Here is a 22,386-nt window from a genome sequence, read left to right as displayed (position 1 = left end):
AAGTTCTTCGAGAAGAGTAAGGTAAGTTGACCGGAGAGTGTCTCCCACCAATGTAGCACAGTGAAGACACTGGGGAAAGTTGACCTAAGCTATCTTGACTCCAGCTACATTATTCACGCAGCTGGAGTAGCATAACTTAGGTTGATTTACCCCAATAGTGAAGACAAGCCCATAATACCAATCAGTGTGGTTTTATAGAAAACAGGACTTGCCAAGCTCAGTGTGTATATATGAGATTACAAATTTGGTTGACAAAAGTAGTAGGTGACGTACTATATTTAGAGTACTTGTGGCACCTTAGAGACTAACAAATTTATTTGAGCATAAGCTTTCATGAGCTACAGCTCACTTCATAGGATGCATTCAGTGGAAAATACAGTGGGGAGATTTATATACATAGAGAACATGAAACAATGGGTGTTACCATACACACTGTAACCAGAGTGATCACTTAAAGTGAGATATTACCAGCAGGAGAGCGGGGGGTGGGGGGTAAACCTTTTGTAGTGATAATCAAGGTGGGCCATTTCCAGCAGTTGACAAGAACGTCTGAGGAACGGTTGGGGGGGGGGAAATAAACATGGGAAAATAGTTTTACTTTGTGTAATGACCCATCCACTCGCAGTCTCTATTCAAGCCTAAGTTAATTGTATCCAGTTTGCAAATTAATTCCAATTCAGCAGTCTCTCATTGGAGTCTGTTTTTGAAGTTTTTTTGTTGAAGTATTGCCACTTTTAGGTCTGTAATCGAGTGACCAGAGAGATTGAAGTGTTCTCCAACTGGTTTTTGAATGTTATCATTCTTGACGTCTGATTTTGTGTCCATTTATTCTTTTACGTAGAGACTGTCCAGTTTGACCATGTACATGGCAGAGGGGCATTGCTGGCACATGATGGCATATATCACATTGGTAGATGTGCAGGTGAACGAGCCTCTGATAGTGTGGCTGATGTGATTAGGCCCTATGATGGTGTCCTTTGAATAGATATGTGGATACAGGTGGCAACAGGCTTTGTTGCAAGGATAGGTTCCTGGGTTAGTGGTTCTGTTGTGTGGTGTGTGGTTGCTGGTGAGTATTTGCTTCAGGTTGGCGGGCTGTCTGTAAGCAAGGACTGGCCTGTCTCCCAAGATCTGTGAGAGTGATGGGTCATCTTTCAGGATAGGTTGTGGATCCTTGATGATGCGTTGGAGAGGTTTTAGTTGGGGGCTGAAGGTGATGGCTAGTGGCATTCTGTTATTTTCTTTGTTGGGCCTGTCCTGTAGTAGGTGACTTCTGGGTACTCTTCTGGCTCTGTCAATCTGTTTCTTCACTCCAGCAGGTGGGTATTGTAGTTGTAAGAATGCTTGATAGGGATCTTGTCGGTGTTTGTCTCTGTCTGAGGGGTTGGAGCAAATGCGGTTGTATCGTAGAGCTTGGCTGTAGACAATGGATTGTGTGGTGTGGTCTGGAGGAAAGCTGGAGGCCTGTAGGTAGGAATAGTGGTCAGTAGGTTTCCGGTATAGGGTGGTGTTTATGTAACCATCGCTTATTAGCACCGTAGTGTCCAGGAAGTGGATCTCTTGTGTGGACTGGTCCAGGCTGAAGTTGATGGTGGGATGGAAATTGTTGAATTCATGGTCAAATTCCTGAAGGGCTTCTTTTCCATGGGTCCAGATGATGATAATGATGATAATAGGTCCAAATGATGATAGGAATAGCTCACCTTAAGTGATCACTCCAGTTACAGTGTGTATGGTAACACCCATTGTTTCATGTTCTCTATGTATATAAATCTCCCCACTGTATTTTCCACTGAATGCATCCGATGAAGTGAGCTGTAGCTCACGAAAGCTTATGCTCAAATAAATTTGTTAGTCTCTAAGGTGCCACAAGTAGTCCTTTTCTTTTTGCGAATACAGACTAAAATGGCTGCTACTCTGAAACCTATATTTAGAGTAACATTTTCAAAAGCTCATAAATCACTTATGAGTTTGTCTATTTTTCAAAAGTGACTTAGGCACTTAGACTTCCTGAGTCACTTTTGAAAATGGGATTTGTGTTTTTAAATCACATAGATGCTTTTGAAAATATTACCCTATGCCTCATTGAAAATCAATAGGACTTAGGATCCTATATGTCTTTTGAAAATGAGACCTATTTACTTTTGAAATTCTTACCTTTACACTTCTCTAAATCATCTAAGTCTATGCTACTCTGAAACCTGTCATTCTACTTAGTACAATATAATCTGAGTTAAAAATTATACAAAATTCTTGAAGCTAATATTAAATTGATTTAAAACTGGCAATTTGATATATCTCAAAGTAATGGTAACTGTGACTAGTCATCTAAATGAGGCTTTTTAATAGTGTCCTACAGATATCTGATCTTGGCTTAGTGATAGTCAATATCTGTAGCAATGATCTGTATGTGTATATATATATATAATTGGTGATGAAGTTGTACAGGAATGGAGAGGATGGGACTATAAATTTTCAGATGACACAGGAATCGGTAGAGTTGTAAATAATGAAAACAGGTCAGTTTCACAGAGTGTTGTGTTTCAACTGCAATAATAATAATAAGGAAAGCTGTCAGATAACTGGCTCAATTGGAATGTATCAAAGAATATTTGTCAAAAAATATACACAGCACAAGACTGTCAGAAAGGTTACACATACCAAACCAATCTGGGCAGCAGCTAACAGCACTGGACTCTTCCAGCTAGTCCCCAGAATCACATCCCTTTATATACTATGCGTGCAGAAAAGAGACAAAGAAAATGGTCTCTTGACCCATGGAGCAATTTTTGTGTTATCTGGTTTACATAACTGATGAATATGTTGAAATCTTCATTGTTTAAAGTTTCTGGTTCTTCCATTACATCCATCACCATGATATCTGAGCACTTTGGGAGACTTTGTTCAAAATATAGCAAAGAGGGGCTCTATAAAGAGGCATTAAGATTACAAAAACAATTGAATGAGTTTTTTAATGCGCCTGATCAATTATGGCCTGGTGATACTACTGTTGCAATTTCAGTGGAAATCTGGCTTGATTCAATTCACAACAAAGAAATTGAATTATATAAAGAGAAAACTGAAAAAAATGATTCAGAGAAGCTATGCAACCTATCCATTTTCTAGTGAACATGACTCATTCCAAATGAAGAGATAAGAGGTTAAATCAAGAGCAAGGTGGTTAAGGTTAATGCAATATATTTCTCTATTCTTCCTGTCTTTTTAACATTCAGAATTAGATTTCTACCCCAAATCAGTTTGCAAAGGAACTTGTACCACAGTTTGCTGCATTAAAATGGATGGTGAGAAACAGTGTAAGTTAAGTCACAGAAGACTGGACAGTTGAATTCAGAGTTTTGTCAGTTTTTAAAAGACCTACATTCCAGTCTAGTCACCTCAGCCATCAGTTATATTTTAGAACATTTAGATTGGCATGGTCAGAATTTCATAATAAACTAGATACTGGAAAAAGCAGTTAAACTGGTTAGAATAGCTTATCATTTGTTTACATCTCAGGCCTGGTCTACACTGGTGAATAACGTAGCTGAAGTTGACATACTTAAATCTACTTGCCACGGTGTCTTCACTGTGGTAGGTCAACTGCTGACGCTCCCCGTCGACTCTGCCTATGCTTCTCGCTCGGGTGAACTACTGGAGTTGACGGGAGAGTGCTCGGTGGTCAATTGATGACACAATAAATCAACCCCCGCTGGATCGATCACTCTGGAGGTAAGTGTAGACATGCCCAAAGGATAGGTACAGAAGAATAGTAAGCCTAACTAGTTAGTAGACTGGCGAGTTGATTATTTTTTTCTTTTGTTTTACTTTCAACATTACAAGCATTCATTCTGGAGAATATCTTTTTATGTTTGAGGTATGAACAAGCTTACAAAATGAATTGTGTAGTTTTCTGTTTCTTAAAACTTTTATTATTTTTTCCAGTGGAATGTTTTTTCACAAAAAGAGTGAGACATGATCTTGGGGAGAATCACAATGATCCACTGAGCCTCAGTCTTGTGGATTACATGATGCAATCAAAATCCTCCAGAATATTTTTGTATATTTTTGTACAGTCCTCTAGCTCATGTTTGTACATATGTACATTTGTGTAAAATAATCTTACAATATCTGTATATTGTAATATCTCCTATTTCTCCTAGTAGATCTATATTTTTAATGGCAGGAGAGGTGGGAGTCATTCTAGTGACCACTAGTAATATTTTTTTTAAAAAGTTAAGTACACACACAAGAAAAAAACCTGGAGCTGCATAGAATTCACAGCATGGCTGAGTGGCTGATACAGAAGATTTTTTTTTTTTATCTAAAAAGCAGAAAGTCTATCATCCTAGTGTTAGTGGGTTTAGATTGAGATAAAACCCCAATCCTCTCACTTTACTTTATTTGACCTTAAAGCTATTATTCCCCCATTAGAGAACATAGGCCTCACATTTCGTTGATGTGTTCTGACTCCGTTGCACATTACCGATGTACTGACCTTGTTTTGCTTACATCCCAAAGGTGTTGCTGAGTGGCAGAGATATTACCAGTATTTGCTAAATGATACTTCCACTTTATACTTCAGGATGAACAACTATTAGTCAAACTTCTAGCGACCACTTACTGTCATTATTTTTGAATTTTATTACTCAACATCACACATTTTTCAGTAGATGCGGTATTTTTTTTCTAAAAAAGTGGACTGCATGTCAGTATACTTGCTTAATGCTCCAGCAAGTACCTCAATTTCTCTCCATTTTCAAAGCACTTGGAAGTCATGTGCATGTCATACTTTGACATTAGAATGAAATCTTGTAGGTTTTAAAATCATTTGGCAAACCTTCAAGACATTTCTCCTTTAATATTAGAAGTTGTTTGGAATGTTGAGGGCTGATTTCAATCAATTTCATTAGCTAATTTTCAGGGTATTAATTCTGTAAATGCCCTCTACATACCGATTGTAAGTGCATCACCCAGAAGGAAAAAAATAAATCTATATGCTTGTTTCTCATTAATTTTCAGTTTAAATTAGCAGTAGATGCCTTGTCACAGGGTATTATGTGTCTCAGGCAAACAGCTTCTGCAAGCCAGTTATTAATCCCCAAGGAACTATCTGGTCCTTGATCATTATTGCTTAATTAAAAGAGAAATATTTTATCTATTATTTTTCCTACTGAATTATTCTCTTTTAAATCTGTGAACCATCTTATTTTTTTATAATCTATCTTTGAAATTTGTATCAAGAACTCTGGATGTCAAAATGACCATGCTTGCTACGAGCACATTAATGGCTGCTTGAACCACTTCATACTTTCACTTTTTACGAAAGATAAATCAAACACTGAGGTACATTTGTTTTTGATTTTCAATTAATGAAAGTGAACATTTAAATTTAAAAGTTTGTAGAGCCCTTGCAAAACTGAGGGGGAAAAGGTTTATCACTGAACTGTAAAGGATGGGGGAAAGAGACTGAAATATTGTTTCCAACATACACTTAAAATCATATCCTAGTAACTAAGAATTTTTAAAAAGTTTCCAGTATGACAACATTTTAGTCTCAGCCCACAGCAGAACAGCGAGCATCAGATAAAACAAATACAGTGCACAATGGATTGGACAGATTCATATATTGTAGGTTTTCTAGTCACCTATTCAATATGAATATGTACAGAAAGAGAATGTAAAGACATATTACAGAATTGGAAAAAAGTATAGCCATATGCAGTATCCTATATATTAGGGAAAAAGAACATACAATTCTGTAATATTTGCTTATAGCAATCAAGGATTTATTGGAGTGCTGCAAATGACAACTCCGGCAAACACAGGCAGGATTTAACTTCCTTCTAGTGTCCCCTACTCCCCTGAACCAATACAACAACATAATATCAAAACAAGACAATAACTTATCACTAAGATAAATATACAGCACCATCTATAGGTAGAGGTGTTGTCTGTACTGATTATAAAAAAATACATCTTAAATGAACACAGTCTTAAAACTATCCTGATTGTTTGTTAGGAGTTAGCAGAGCTACACCCCACCAATAAAGCCTAATCACTATCTGTAGTGTGGCTACTGTAGGTTAGGGTGCAGTGATACCTTGGAGTGGCTGAAGCTGTTACAGTGCTTACCAGGACTCTCTCCAGCATTTAGCTTTCAGCATGTAGCTGGGGGAGAAAGTGCAGAGCTGTGATTCCAGACCAATACTGGACCAATGTGGCTTCTCCAGTCTCAGCAAGAGAGGGCTCTAAACTGGAGGGGGTGGGACACTTGGATGAGAGAGATGTGGTGTAAGTTTTTAAAGATCAAGTAAGTTAGATGGTAGGAGGAAAAGTTCTGAGCCTGATCAGGGGCTGGAAAGTGGGGGATCAGGAGTGGGAGAGGATTTGAGCTAGGGCAAAGGGTTTCTGAACTTTGGGTATGAAAAATGTATGGACAGAGGGGAGGTTTCTCATCCTGGGGTGCTTTTTTGAGATAAGGAAGGTTGAGGGTTCTAGTAGGTTTATGAGGAAGCAGAGGGTCTCTCTTGTGGTGCATATTTTTGTAATGGCAAGCCATTTAGTAAGGGTATTGTTCTGAGAACCCAAACTCTATAAATCTGCATGCTCAAATGTCTTGGGTCCATCTCAGTTCTACTTTTAAAAGTTTAACAATTTATGCAATAGATGGATGCCCACTGAGAGTATCTTTATTCACTATGTTCTGAACTCCATAGTGTAGACCCTGCTGACTCAGAATGTAGTCCTAAAGTCTTTAATCAAGCAAAATTTTCTGTGAAATTAGTAGCAGATATAGCTTAGTAAGTATTGCAGCACTAGACCCTGAATCAGCAGGAACTGAAGGAACTAGAGTTCTGTGAATACAGACAACAGACCAGGACGATAGTATCATTGATTTTTAGTCTCTGTCTGACCAAGGCTTGCTCACCATCCTCATTTGGTGTAACATAGTCACTTGTTATGACAGAGCCAAGACAAGTTGATTACATCACTTTAGTTCTTTACAGAAGGAAGAAAATGTAATTAAGAATTCTGTACAGTCCTCACTATTTGAGCTATATTTACAACAACACATCTTAAAAGAAGCTGATGCTTTTTCCCCCTAAACATTCCCACTTTTTTTTTTCATAGCTGCTAATAAATAGAAAGGACATTAGAGAAATTATAGTAGAATCATAGAAATGTGAGACTGGAAGGGACCTCAAGACGTCATCTAGTCCAGTGGTTCTCAAAGCCGGTCCACCTCTTGTTCAGGGAAAGCCCCTGGCGGGCTTGGCCTGTTTGTTTACCTGCCACATCCTCAAGTTTGGCTGATTGCAGCTCCCATTGGCCGTGGTTTGCCGCTCCAGGCCAATGGGGGCTGCGGGAAGTGTGGCCAGCACATCCCTCGGTAAACTGCCTTTTTGAACCTTCGTCACTTAAAGTCCCATGTTGAATTTACTGGGGACAGACACAACTGAAAAATTTTAGTTAATGGAGTTGAGTAGAATAGCATATATTCAGAAGATTCATTCACTTTGTGAATTCCCTAGAAATAAATAATTATGCGAGCCACAAGTTAATTCTAGAATGAACTTTTGAGCCAGCCTTCGCAAAACAATCTTTGACAATGCACCCAAAGACACTGAACAGTTGTAGTATGATATTGCGTAGTGTAGTAGAACAGTAACCCTACCAACCATTGTTCATCATTGCTATAGTGCATCTATTCAGCTTTGATTACTTAAGATACATTCCAGACCCTCTTCATCCATTATTCACAATATTAACCATTTCTTGACTGATAAGTAGAATACGTTTATTCTATCTAGGTTTCATATGTCCGCAGGAATGCTTGGGATAGCTGGAGATGCTTTTCAAAATGCATCTATTAAGTCTCTGACACGTTCATATTGATTTAATCGTTAGACTCATGATGACCTCTAAAAAGTCAATTCCCCTCTTGAGCAAAGGAGGATTATTTCAATGAGAAATATGAGGTTTTTTTCTTTTAATGAGAAATCTGATTTTTTCCCCAGTATTTTTTGTTTTGATCACCATGGAAATGATTTATGCCATATGCATGTTCATGTTGGATACGTGGACTATTGGCGTTAGGCAGCTAAATATAATGCCAGTGTATCAGGAATGGAAAATCTAGATTTCTTTCTGTTTTCTTCTTCTTATCTGAAACATTGAGTGCTTGCACAAGTGACTAATGAACGGACACTAGCAACTGTGCTAAAAAAGTTTGTTTTCTATTTGCTCAAACAATGTTAACTCTGATTGAGAGCATTTTGCAGCACTGTTTCTGTCACCATAATTTCCAAGGAGCAAGCGATCAGGTGAATTAAGAAATAAACAGAATGTTTACTTAAAGCTTAAACTAACCACTTCTGCAGCCCAGGAAAGTTCAGTAATAAAATCACTGCTTTTCGTTACTCTTCTGTAAAATCATGCTTGTAGTCACTGCTATAGATATTGATGGAGGACATTTTTACCTTCTCTTTTCACATGTACATAATGGTCTGAAACTTAATTATTAATTTGTATTGCAGCTGAGATTGAGGACCCATAAAATTGGGTACTGTGCATAGTAAGAGACAGTCCCTGCTCTGATGACCTTAGAGCTTAAATAGACAAGACAAATGGAAGGTGTGAGAGAGCAAGTATTACTAGCCTCATTGTACCGATGGAGAACTGAGGCACAGAGATTAAGACATGCCCAAGGTCACACATAAAATCTGCGACAGAGTTGAAAATTGAAACCAAATTTTAAAAGACGAAGCTTCCTTGTTAACTTTCACCTTTTAGGCTTTCACACTCTGCCTGCAGGTAAGCAAAATCTCTTTAGAAGTTTTTTGTTGAATGGGCAGTGGGGAATCACTGTTCCCATTGTGTAAAATAAAACAAATACCCCATCAATATTTTCTTTTACCAGGATTACAGCAAATATGATTTGGGCTTGAAAATTGGCATGAATATTGTCTTCAATTTAAGGCAGTACAGATAAATACCTTCCCTTAGTTTGGAGACAAAAGTCTGTTTTACTAAAGACACGACCATTTGAAAATTACATACTGAACCACGATAATAAAATAGTCTCTGAAATCTGCAAATGTGAAAATAAACAAAGATGCACATGCTGTGTATGATGCTAGTACAGGGGCAAATTTTGTATATGGGTTCTCAAGGTCTGAAAATCAAGGCAAAGAACATGATTCCACTATGCTAGAAGAAAGTCTGTGCAGAGGGAAGCACAAGGAGTTCCACAGACTCTGTGTAGCACAGCTTATTGCTTCCCTTATTCCTGACCATCCGGTGACTTGTTTTGTGGACCTGCAATAATCATATGCCTCAGCCTGTTGGTGATATTAAAAAAGGGAGTATTATCAAACCACACTTGGAATGATTAGAATCTCCTTCCTTAGAAGTTTTTAAGGTCAGGCTTGACAAAGCCCTGGCTAGGATGATTTAATTGGGGATTGGTCCTGCTTTGAACAGGGGGTTGGACTAGATGACCTCCTGAGGTCCCTTCCAACCCTGATCTTCTATGATTCTATGATTAGCCAAGAGAGAAAAGTTATCTTTCGGTCATGCCCAAGGTGAGGTATGAACATAATTCTCAGCTTGAGTTATGAACATAATTTTTTCCCAAAGATCAAGGGCTGCAGCTGATGTTTAGAACAAGCTCTTTGCCCTGTTCCACTACTTTGTACCACCCAGGAGTCCCCAGTCAGCATAGCCCTCTACTACACCCTCTTCCCCACTGTCTTCTCATGAGCGTGTGGAGGGCTGTGTACTCAAAGAAGTTACAAAGCCCCCATCACTATAGTATCCAAGTTCCTCACGAGTATTTAGAAATAGAACTAACTTTAACAACCCTTCTCTTCATTTCAAGCCTATAGGAAAAATGCTTGATTAGGGTTTAGTTTTGTGTTGATGGGCATGTGAAAAATGTACTGAGGAGAAGCTAACCTGAAGAGATGAGTCTTGCATTTTGTTCTGAATGCCGTGTGTGTGTGTGTGTGTGTGTGTGTGGTCCTTATTTCTCAGGGTTCCATCCTAGCCATTCAAATATTTTGCTAATATCTATTTGTCCAGGAGCTTGGCCCTTATCTAGTACTCTGTGCTTTGTCCACTGCCTACAGATGGATGATAGTTGGAGATTTTACTGTTCAGAACCTGATTTCTATCCATCTCTTTCCCTCTTTGGAAACCTGTAGATCATGGAGAAATAGGGGAAAAAAAGCTTTAAAATCCATGTGTCAAAGACCCGTTGATAGACATACTAGTATTTCACTATTAGATATACGAATCCTAGGAATGTTGGCTTTGACATATGTCCTGATACTTGTCTCATTGTAAATGAAATACTGTCATAATATGGAGCTATTTTACTAATTCCAAAAAGATCAGATGGCATGTGTGTACGTGTATATAGCCCTGAACTGGTGTCGGTGGGTATGCAGTGCTGCTGCAGTAGTTTATAACAAATTAGAATTAGTCCCTTCCTTACAACATCTAGCTCTGACAACACCGGGTTTGTTTACAGCAATTGAAGAGTCTAGCACATTGGCACCTAGTTATAAAATCAGCCACCTAATTAGATGGGGATCCCTTTCTGTGTGAACTCTTCCAAAGAAGGAACTGCCCTTTTGTGTGGGTGGCTAGAATGGTTATTTTCATTTCAAGCCATTTTTTATTGCACCTGACTTGATGTCCAGGAAAGATACACGCATATATAAAAATGGCAGCACAGAACTGCATTCAAAGCTTGTCAGTTTAACACAGAGCACTGTAGGAACAAATAATGGATTTAACTTACCTGGCAACTGGATTTGCTCTTGGTGTGTAATATTCATTGCCCATGAAGACCATCAGCAGCACTACTCATTGCTATGCCAATAAACATTTTCCTGTTAATGATACTTCTTCCCTTTGATTTGGATAGTGATGTCTTTTTCTATGGATTGTTAGAAAATGAAAAGGAAACTCTGGGTTTGCATTAGCAGAGATAAAGCTATCTGATGGCAACAAGTGTGAAGATTCTGTTTGGTCTGGGTTTTGTATGATGTTTTTGTATGAGGTTTTGTATGATGTTTTTGTAGAGAAAATCCTGAAGTTAAAAGAACATCAGCTGCTTCTGGACAAAGTCTCCAGCTGACTGAAGAAGCACTATCCTGTTGTAGTCAAGTATTGTATGCCACCAGGCTTGGTTGATTTAGAATGGTGAAAATTCTTTGATAGTCAGAGGAGATATCTTTAGCATAGACATGATAGAAGTTTATTTCATGTAGTTTCAAATACATTAAGCTAACTATGAAAACAACTTAGCTGTGAATTTTGGTCATCTATACATGCAGCAATTCCACTCCCTCCTCCGACATGACCCCCACAAAATCTCTATGTTATATACTTAGAGCTAGATCTTCAGCTGGTGTAAATGGACATTGTTTTCCTGAAGTCAGCAGAGGTAAACCAGTTTACATCAGTTGACACTCAAAGTAGCATGTTGGGTAAGTATTGCTTACTGTGTAGTTATACTGTAATTAGTTTTGATGGACTCAGTTTATCTGGCTTACGCAGAGTAATGCCTAGTATTATAAGATATTATACCTGTATTTAAGGTTGTAGAAAAAATATATTTTGTTTTAGAAAGAATGCACAATGATGTAATTAAAGACTATATCATACTATATATGCAGAGGAGGAAGGCATTATTAAAGTTCTGCATGCAGAATTACAGATTACCTGAACATGATTTTTTTTTAAATTCAGGCTTGTGGTCTTTTTTATTTCTTTCTGATGTATAAAGAAATCCTTAACAGTTCAGGTTCATTTATTTACTTGTGATTTATCTTAGAAAAGTAAGGTATGTCAAGTCAATTTTTTCACTTCTTTTGCTGGAAAACTTCTCTGTATTTCTAGCTCTAGTCTTAATTGAAGGGGCAGGAGTGTTGAATCTTTAATAAACACCATAGTTAAGCAACTGTTTAACTGATTATCTGTACTACCTTTCTTGGCATTCTTTTAATTTTGATTGCTTAACTAAAGAAAAGCCTTGAGGGATTAAATTAGTTTTTTTTAGAGATTATTACATATCCTTATTAATAGTATAGGATATAAGAAGTCAAAATAGTATTGCATTATGTTTTGGCTAAATTGGAAAATATTTTGGCATAATGATTCAGGTTTTCAGAATTAAATCACACAATCACAACAGAAAATAACACTCAATCACAATCTTGGGAGGGGGACTTTGTCTAGATTTTTTACTGAGTCCCTCAGAATATGGCCTCACTTGTGCCTGTAGGTCTCCTTCCTAGTGAATCTATAGTAGTCCACCCTTATTATCTATTTCCCAGTGAATAATATTAGACCTAGGATCTAACACTCCAAACTATATAACATAACCTCCTACATTTATTACAGATTGTGCAGACTGAGTGACATTCAAGAAGCGTGCATACTTTGTTTCATTTTATGTCTACATACACCTAGAAATTGAAAGGTGGTTTTAAACCATTAACTATGTTAAGTGCTTAATTTGTAATGAAAGAGATGCCAGGGCTCAAGCAATTTTCTTTGCTTTCATAACTCATGTGGCAAGCCCAGAGGTGCCAGGGCTATGAACTGCCAAGCTCAGGGGTGCTGGGGCTCAGCCCTGACAAACTCTGGCACAAATTAAGCACTGACTGTGGTACACACATGTAGTGTGTTCTACAATCCTAGTTAAGAACAGTAGCTTGTTCAGTTTTAAAGCAACTTTGCTGCATTGTTGATTGGAACCTGTTACAAAACAAAAACACAAACTGTTCCCCTTACTGTCTTTTTAAAATGCACACACAAGCATGTACACTTCCTTACTAATTAGGTACTCAGCTTCAGGAAGTGGTCAGTTGACTAATTTGGGCCATCTCCCAAGTGAGAAAGTCTGTGGGTTACTTATCACCAGATCTTTGCTCAGCCTCAGCTTTCAGGTCAGTTATCATTCACAGCCACAGTTGATGCTGCAAACAGAATTGGAGCAAAGGGCTAGGGTGACTAGACATCCCAATATTAGGGCTTTGTCTTAGTTACACAACTATACCGTGCCCCTCCCCCCAAATAAATGTGTCCCAAATTTTCCCACTTGGTATTAGTTCACCCTAGAAAGGGAAGCCATGACTGTAGTCCTTTCCCAAAGCACTAGCAAGCAACCTGAATTGCTGGAAAATAGAAAGAGACAGTTAAGATGCTTATTCGTGATAGGTACTTAGTGTCACCAAGTGGCCAGCTCAGGACCTCAGTCATCTCTCTTTCATGGGTCTTCAGATTTCAGGAAGCAATGTCCTGAAGGAGACAGGTTGTTTTGTACTGTTTCTGCTGAGTTGTCTATCTTGGCTCCTCTCCTTGAATATGTTGGCATGGACTAAGCAGATAGTGACCCATACTTCTTCCGAAGAGTTGAAATGTCCAGCCAAAATGTGTCGTTCCAATCAGGGAACAGGGCATCAGCTTTTGAGTTTGTGCAACTGAAACTGGAATTTTCCAGTCTCTGCGAGCAACACATCCTGTCACACCAGCTTGTCTAAAATAAGTTATGCCAAAGCTACTGTTACAACCATCTTGGGACACACCTGGAACACTGACTGCTTTGCTCTGCTTAGCACCTTACCTCCACAAGTCACTTTTCTCTGGACCGCTTTGTGGATCATTCCTTGGCCAGTGTTTCAGTTATGCCTGCTCAAGTTGCAGTTTCCCCACCAACACTCTGTTGGTTGCTGGAATGTCCAGTTTAAAATAATAATATAAAAAGTCTCTCCATAGTCTTTGATGCACTTTAAACATCCATTATACATTATACAATGCAAAGTCATTTCAAGAACTACTGTTCTCCAGCTGGCTGGAACAGTGATGTAATCTTCCCTTTCTGTTCTCTTTATTTTAACAATGGTGGAACCTTGGTGTGTATGGCTGAGATGAATCTGTGCATTATTAATCAAACAGTGACATTATTGATTATTCCACTCCGTGGTCAAGTATCCATATAAATACACTCTTTGGTTTTGGTTCCTTTTATTTACTGCCTCTGTCAGCACTTGTGCATTTCACTAACTTGATATCATAAATATGCTTCTTTGCAAATACTTCACATAAACAAAAAGAAAGCTATATCAACACAACTCTTTCTTTCCTAATAGAATTACCCATGAGATACACCTTATTGTTAAAGTTGACAAATATTTTGCCCAAAGTTGTATCACTTAAAATTGACTTCCTTTCTATACAGATTTTAATTATAGTATTATTTTACATAAAGTTCCCCATTGTACTACTGTATCTGGCACATCATATAAGATCAATGTTTGATATTAATTCAATATGTTTTTAATTCATTCATTCATTCAGAGAAAAGGGGGAAATCTCTTTAGTTGTACCAGTGGTGAAAGGCTTGTGAAAAGCTGCATCATCTCTGAGTTTCCTCAGACTGTTGAAGAAATCTAGCCATTAGACCTTAAATTTTTATTCTCTTAGACTTCTGTCATACCTTTTCTAAAATATTATTGATGCCTAGGCAATTCTGAGCTAGTAATAACTCATAATTTTCAGGGCCTTAGTTATTTTACTTGCATTTCAGTTTCTTGTCTTTTGATGTCATGCTTTCACATGTTTCCTAGTTGTAATAGATATTTCAGGGTAGATGAACCCTAATTTCTAATTTAAAATGCAAGCAAAATGATATATATAATAATTTTGCTTGCATTTTAAATATATATATTCAGGTCTTCTTTATACACAATGGGGACATGTGAAACATTGATTAGACCAATGAAAAAAGTCTAGTCCAGTGCCCTGTCTTTGACATTGATCAATACCAGTTATTTCAGAGGCAAGTTCAAGAAGACTATATTACACAATTACCGAATAATTTGGTCATAGGTGTAGTTTCTTTCTAACCACTATCAATGAGTAGTCAGCTTTTGAAGAATGAGTTTATATCCCCTCTTTAAAAAAAAATTACCCTATCTATTGTAATTATGAATGTTCTCATTAATCATGTAACTGTTTAATTCTTTTTTGAATCCTACTATTTTATGGCAATTGGTTTCACAGGTAAATTATAACTTGAGTATATAACTTTTTTTTTACCAGTTTTAAATGTGGTGCCTTTTTCACTATCTCCTTATTCTTTTATTATGGAAAAAAATAGAAGTACCTGATTTACCTTTTCTATGTCCTACGTTATTTATATCCCTCTATCATCGTCCTTCTTATTCATCTCCTCTCCCAATGAGACAGTCCCATCTTTTCACCTACAGCAATCTCCTCATGACTGATCACTCTCATCTTTTATCTCAGAACCAATTCTTTTTTTACTGTTTATAGAAAAACAAGGACATAGCCCTTTCCCCCATTGTAAGTCACCTTTAACTGTGATATTTCCTAACTGTTGAGTGCTGAACTGTGCAATCCTTATGATCTCTTAACATAGTGTTTGTATGGCATTTCCTAATCTTTTGAAGAAAAAATGGGGCAAGGAACCCTCCATCCCCTTTAAAAAGGAACTTTTCTTGGTAGCACTTCAAAGCTCTGAAAGCTTCAAACAATTTGACAGTAGCATGTGCAAATACCATAATCTGAAATGGTTTAGATATACACACACACAGACTACACTCTCTAGTGTAGCCATTTAAGACGAATTGAAATAAAAATTCACAAGAATTCCTTTTGTAAAGTGAATGTATATTTCTTTTTATCACCCACTTTGCATTCATTCTAAAGAAAAGCTCACTTCTAGGCAGATACCACACTTAGAAGATATTCAGACCTATATATAACAGTTTCAAAAAGGTAGTGACTGAAAATAGGGGGGTTGGATGGACACTGGTTATGCAACCTTAACTATGAAACTGAGTGCCAGACCTATCATAAAACAAAATAAAAGTGGGATGCATATGAGCTGTTGCAGAATTCATAAGAATTCATTAGTCTACAGTTTCATTATATGGTGTACTGTAATTCTTTATTTTGTAAATTTCATTGGGAATTTGGGAATTTCTGCTCTTGGTTACACCAGAGTACCTCCATTAATGTTCATGGAGTTACACTGGAGGAAATCCAGAGAAACTGAGCAATATTTGGGCCAATGGTAACCTTTTTTTTAAAATGTTGTATTTGTGTAGTATTCAGGCAGCCACTCTAACTGCCCAGGCACTGTTACATTATATAGTGGAGAAAAACAGCTGTATATAATACCTCTTATCTTTTCCTGTTCCAAATTGCTATGTCAAGTTATATTAATTGTACATACATAATACTACCTCATATATAAAAAAAATAATAAGAACAAAGTGTATAAAGTTGAAGTAAATGCTTCCCCCTACCACACTTAAAACATTAATGGGTTTCATTTTCACACTACATCTGTCAACCTGCCACATTCAAAAGCTACATTTCCAGCGTAATTTACTGTACACCATATTGCTGGTGAAAGGTTTATTGCTTGATGAAACTAATTGCTGTGGATGATGCAATGCTTTACAGCTCTTTGTGGAATCCAGCAATTGTATATAACTATAAAATCAGTCTTTTATTATTTAATTAAATAGTGTCTTTGGCCTGATTCCTTATAGTTGATGGCATATTTGGGGGAGGAGGGGTAAACTGCTTTTTCAAACCTTCGTCACTTAAAGTTGAACTGAGACATCACAGGTAGCAAACCTTAAATATTCCAGTGATTTATAGAAAGACAATAAAACAACAGACAAGAGAATGAATTTATAAAGCTTGATTTTCTGTGCCATCTATGCTTTAGCATAAAGAACATTTTGAAACATAAATCCACTCTGCTTGTTCACTTATTTGCAAACATAAATGGCAAGAGCTGTCAAAAGTTTTTCATCAGAAATCATACCTTAGAATTTCCCCCCCTAAGCTCTTCACAAGGAGACAGTCTAGGCCCATGGCAGGTTCAGGAGTGGAAGGATTCTCTCCCTTCTGCCCCACCCCCCAGGGCTTGAAGTAGCTTCCATGGTCTGTTATGCCACATCCCTGCATAAGGGGAGAGAAAGGGAAGATCTACACAGTGTGAGGGATCCTACAACTTTAGCCTTTCTATGCCCTTTCCCTTCACCTCTGGTATGTTGCTGCATAGAACTTCACAAAGAGCAGTGAAGCTCCATTCCACACAAAGGACATGTAATTCCTGGTGGTCCAGTTCCTTTTATAGTAGAATTCTGTAAGAGCAATTCTTGTCCTTTCATTTGGCAAGGAAGGGATTCTCCTTTGGCAGGGTAACACAAATACCATCAGGTTCCATTGTTGTCAGGATAGCATAAACAAACACAACAGTGACCCTCCATGCTTAGCTCCGGCTTCCACTGAACTGGGGGACAGTGGTTCTTTTCTCCAGACTGCAAATTCCCTTGATTGGGAGAAAATGATCCTTCAGGATGACTACTTCATAGAACATTATGGATAATTTACCTGAGGGAAATCTCAGATCTGAACAAGCTTCCTATTCAGCCCCCTTAGGACTCTAGTCTCAGGGTGGAACTTCTGTAATTAGAATCTGAGATACATGTTCTTGGGAGAGCCCCTGATCACAGTAATTCAGCTTTGGCATCCCAGAATTCTGGTTCAAGATTGGGGTCCACTTGTCAGACATCTTGTTTCCAATGCCACATCTTTAGCAAGGAACTTGTCATCCCTAAGAAATTATTAAATTTGGGGTTCTTACTCAGGCTAGCTGGAGGGTGAGGGTGGAAAGCTAAATGAAAGCACTGATCTTCCAAAACCTGGGTCCAGTCTGTTGAAAGATAAGTTGCGCTTTGGATGTACCCACTACATTGATCTCTCCATCAATATAAAAGGCAAAATGCAACCTTGTACCCAAAGCACATGTGCTGTCTGCTGTGAATTGCTAGATTCACTGTGAAAGAGTCTCCCTTTTGTTCTCAGAAATGTATCATCTCAAAATTTTACTCTCCCTTTTTATCTCCCCCCAGGTGCAAATGTTTCTACGCTCCCGCTATCATCTCCATCCCTGAGGTTATCGCATACTAGAAGGCCAAAAAAAAATGCACTTGCGATGACATGTTTTCCAAGCTCATTCAGTCCTCCCACACTGATAGGACGCAGCTTAATGAATGGAGGCAGTCAGTGGCAGAAGCCAGGAAAGAATTAAGTGAGCACGAAGAGTGGAGGCAGGACACGATGCTGAGGCTAATAGGGGAGCAAACGGACATGATGAAGCATCTTTTGGAGCTGCAGGAAAGCCAACAAGAGCACAGACCCCCCCCCACTGCATCCACTGTACAACTGCCTGCCCTCCTCCCCAAGTTCCATATCCTCCTCACCCAGACGCCCAAGAACGCGGGGTGGAGGTTCCAGACACCCAGCCACACCACTCCAGAGGCTGGCCCAAGCAACAGAAGGCTGTCATTCAAACAGTTTGAATTAGTGTCAGTGTATTGAATTATTGAATTATTGTCAGTGTGACTATAATAAACAATGTGGCCTTGTCCTTCCCTCCTCCCCGACCCCACCTGGGCTACCTTGTCCATTATCTCATTTAAAAAAAAAAAAATAAAGAAAGAATGCATGGTTTCAAAACAATAGTTACTTTATTTTGAAGGGGGGAGTGTAGTTGGCTTGCAGGGAATTAAAATCAACAAAGGGGGCTCAAGGAGAAACACACACAACTGTCACACTGTAGCCAGGCCAGTCATGAAACTGGTTTTCAAAGCGTCTCTGATGCACAGCATGCCTAGCTGTGCTCTTCTAATTGCCCTGGTGTCTGGCTGTTCAAAATCGGACACCAGGCGATTTGCTTCAACTTCCCACCCCACCATAAATGTCTCCCCCTTACTCTCATAGATATTATGGCGCGCACAGCAAGCAGCAATAACAATAGGAATATTGCTTTCATTGAGGTCTAACCTACTCAACAAACTGCACTAACACCCTTTTAAATGCCCAAAAGCACATTCTCCCACCATTCTGCACTTGCTCAGCCTATAGTTGAACTGCTCTTTACTACTGTCCAGGCTGCCTGTGTACGGCTTCATGAGCTATGGGAGCAAGGAGTAGGCTGGGTCCTCAAGGATAACTATTGGTATTTCAACATCCCCAACAGTAATTTTCTGGTCTGGGAAGTAAGTCCCTTCTTGCAGCTGCTCAAACAGCCTGGAATTCCTAAAGATGCGAGCATCATGCACCTTTCCTGGTCATCCCATGTAGATGTCGGTGAACCGTCCCTTGTGATCCACCAGTGCTTGCAGCACCATTGAGAAGTACCCCTTGCGGTTTATGTACTGGTTGGCAAGGTGGTCCAGTACAAGATGGTGATATGCATTCCGTCTATGGCTCCACCACAGTTAGGGAACCCCATTGCAGCAAAGCCATCCAGTATGACCTGCACATTTCCCAGAGTCACTAACCTTGATACCAGAACGTCACTGATTGCATTGTCTACTTGGATCACAGCAGCCTCCACAGTAGATTTGCCCACTCCAAATTGATTCCCGACTGACCAGTAGCAGTCAGGCGTTGCAAGCTTCCACAGGCTATCGCCACTCGCTTCTCAACTGTCAAGGCAGCTCTCATCTTGGTATTCCTGTGCTTCAGCGTGGGGGTAAGCAACTCAGAGAGTTCCAGGAAAGTGGCTTTATGCATGCGAAAGTTTCGCAGCCACTGGAAATCATCCCATACCTGCAAAACTACGTGGTCCCATCAGTCTGTGCTTGTTTGCCTGGCCCAGAATCAGTGTTTCACTGTATCAATTAGCCCCACTGCCGCCATGATGTCCCAGTTGCCACAGCCCATGCTTTCAGCAATGTCTGTGTCCATGTCCTCATCAAAATCCTCGTTGTGCTGGCGTCTCTTAGCCTGGTTCTGCATATAGTCCAGGATAATGTGCGAGGTGTTTACAATGCTCACAACAGCAGTGGTGACGGTGAGCTGAGAGGGATCCATGCTTGCCAGGATATGGCTTCTGCACAGATAACCCAGGAAAAAAGGCCAAAACAATTGTCTGCCATTTTTTTTCACGGAGGGAGGGGCGACTGACGACATGTACCTGAAATCACCTGCGACAATGTTTTTGCCCCATTAGCATTGGCCGCTTAACCCAGAATTCCAATGGACAGTGGAGACTGCGGGAACTGTGGGATAGCTACCCACAGTGCACTGCTCTGTAAGTTGATGCTGGCCATGGTAGTGAGGACGCACTCTGCAGACTTAATGTGCTTAATGGGGACATACGCAATCGACTGTATAAAATCGATTTCTAAAAATCTACTTCTATAAAATAGACGTAATTTCGTAGTGTAGATGTACCCTTAAAAGTTAAGTGGAAGAAGCTGCAGCTGTAGTTTTAGGTGGACTGGATCTTTTCTGTCATATCTGCATATAGGCTGTGACATTGCTGTTCTGCTTGACTGCATTTAAATACCATTGAAGTGGCTAACAACACTAAGCCTTGCACATTAAGATCACTATTTCAGCAGTGCTGAAAAGGATATCAAAGACATTCCTCACAAAATGAATCATTTACTTCAGGCAAGAGATGCTACAACTGAGTAAAAAGAGTTAATGAAGGGAAGAAACCTGGGATTCACTTTTTCCCAATTTGCTTAGGAAGCAAGATTTGCCTTTTTAAAAAAGTTATTGCACAGCTGCAGCCAGTCCTAGTTAGCTCTAGAAAGATTTTTCAAATTCAGTCAATTTTTGTTTTCTAGTTTTTCAGTCAGCTTTTGTGTGATTCAGCTATTCATTGGAATCTGGTTAGAAATCGTGATGGTTCTTATGTTCTATAAACAAAAAATACTTAATGTAGTTCAGCATTTTAAATAAAAATCTCATTTGGGTAATTTGTATGTAACTTGTATCCAGTGTCTTTTAGAAACAGCTGTGATGTTAACCTGTGGTGCATTACCAAGGTGATATTATTCATTTTGGAGGAGGCACAGAATTCTGCTGTAGCTGGCTCATTGCTGCACATGGTGTCTGCTGTAAAGTTACAACTGGCCATAAAAATGCTATAAATTCAAAATGATTAGATGCTCCAAGTTGACCAGCAACAAATAGGATAGGTTATTCCTTGCTACAGACTAGTCCAAACCAGAAACAATAATCTGAGCACCTCAAATGTTGATGTTTTTTTTTCTACATCAGGACTCATACCCAGATCTGAGCTTTGTGACTTTAATAGCCTGATTTTTAGGGCTGCTGAGCAGTTGCAGCTTGTATTAACTTCAGCTGGACTTGTGGATTCTCATCACCACTGAAAATCAAGCCCTAGGGATATTCCTCTTAATCTCCAGACCAGGATTTTTGGAACAACCGAAGTGGAGACTGACACCAAAGAATTCATGCCAGATTTTACAGTCAGGCCAGTGCATGCTGTGACCCGACTCTGAGATTTCAGTAAGCGAGTGCAATGTGAGCCATACAGCTCATAGGGCCAGATCACCCGCTTCTCCATATAAAGAATGGCTGGAGGGGGGCAAAAGGGAGAGGAAACATCACAGATTATTACCAGAACCTTTGAATTTTGAGAGATCTATTGGAAGCCAAATCTTCTTGAAATGGACCCTCTTTGCCTCTGCACCACGTCCAGGGACCCCTGCCTGCTCTCCATCTTCTTGGCAGTATGAGTCTGAGCCTCAAAGCAGCATTAACTCCTCAGTATGAAGTTGGTAGAGGAGAATGTTAATCGTCCTCCCCGCAGCCTCCTGCTCTACCCTCTACACTCAGTGCCCTCCTCCTGCACACATGGATTCTTTAACCCTTCAGACTGCTCTCTCCATGGCCTGTAGCAGTGCTGTGGGGGAGATTATCCCTGATCCAGGCAGTGGGGAAGCTGCATACAGGGAGAACATGATTTGGGCCTTGATTATGTACGTGAGTATCATCTCAGCAATCAGAAATACAACCTGGCCCGGACCTGTCTTTATTCCTTATTTATAAGGACTCTTTCTTAAAAATATGCCTTAAACAACTAGCAGTGTCTCAGGAGGCTTTGATATCAGCAAATATGGAGTGGAGAAAAGTGGCTGCCTGAAAATTTGCAGGATGGGTGAGTTTGCTTACTTTGAGAGGATTTCACCTTGGCAGATTGTGTGATGTAACATATACGCACAGGTGATATAAAGTATGTGCCTCTACAAGGGACCTTGCCCTTCCTACCCAAAGAGTTTATTGCAATAATCTGCATAGGACCATTTCAGCAATAGAGAATGTGCATATCCACTGAATTTGCTCAGCCTGGTTTAGTGGTGTTCTAATGTGTCTTCATCCCCTGATCTGGCTGTACTTTAGGTTAAAAAATAGTTGTTCTGTCCTCTGCCTAAGGGAATGGTTATGGAGAACTATCCCACTGGACTCCCTCTAGCCTTGGATATGAAGGCAACAAAATAA

Source organism: Lepidochelys kempii, chromosome 2, assembly GCF_965140265.1.
Source record: "Lepidochelys kempii isolate rLepKem1 chromosome 2, rLepKem1.hap2, whole genome shotgun sequence".
In the NCBI taxonomy this organism is placed as follows: Eukaryota; Metazoa; Chordata; order Testudines; family Cheloniidae; genus Lepidochelys; species Lepidochelys kempii.
The sequence above is the reverse complement of the archived record's forward strand: the minus strand, read 5'-3'. Positions refer to the sequence as shown.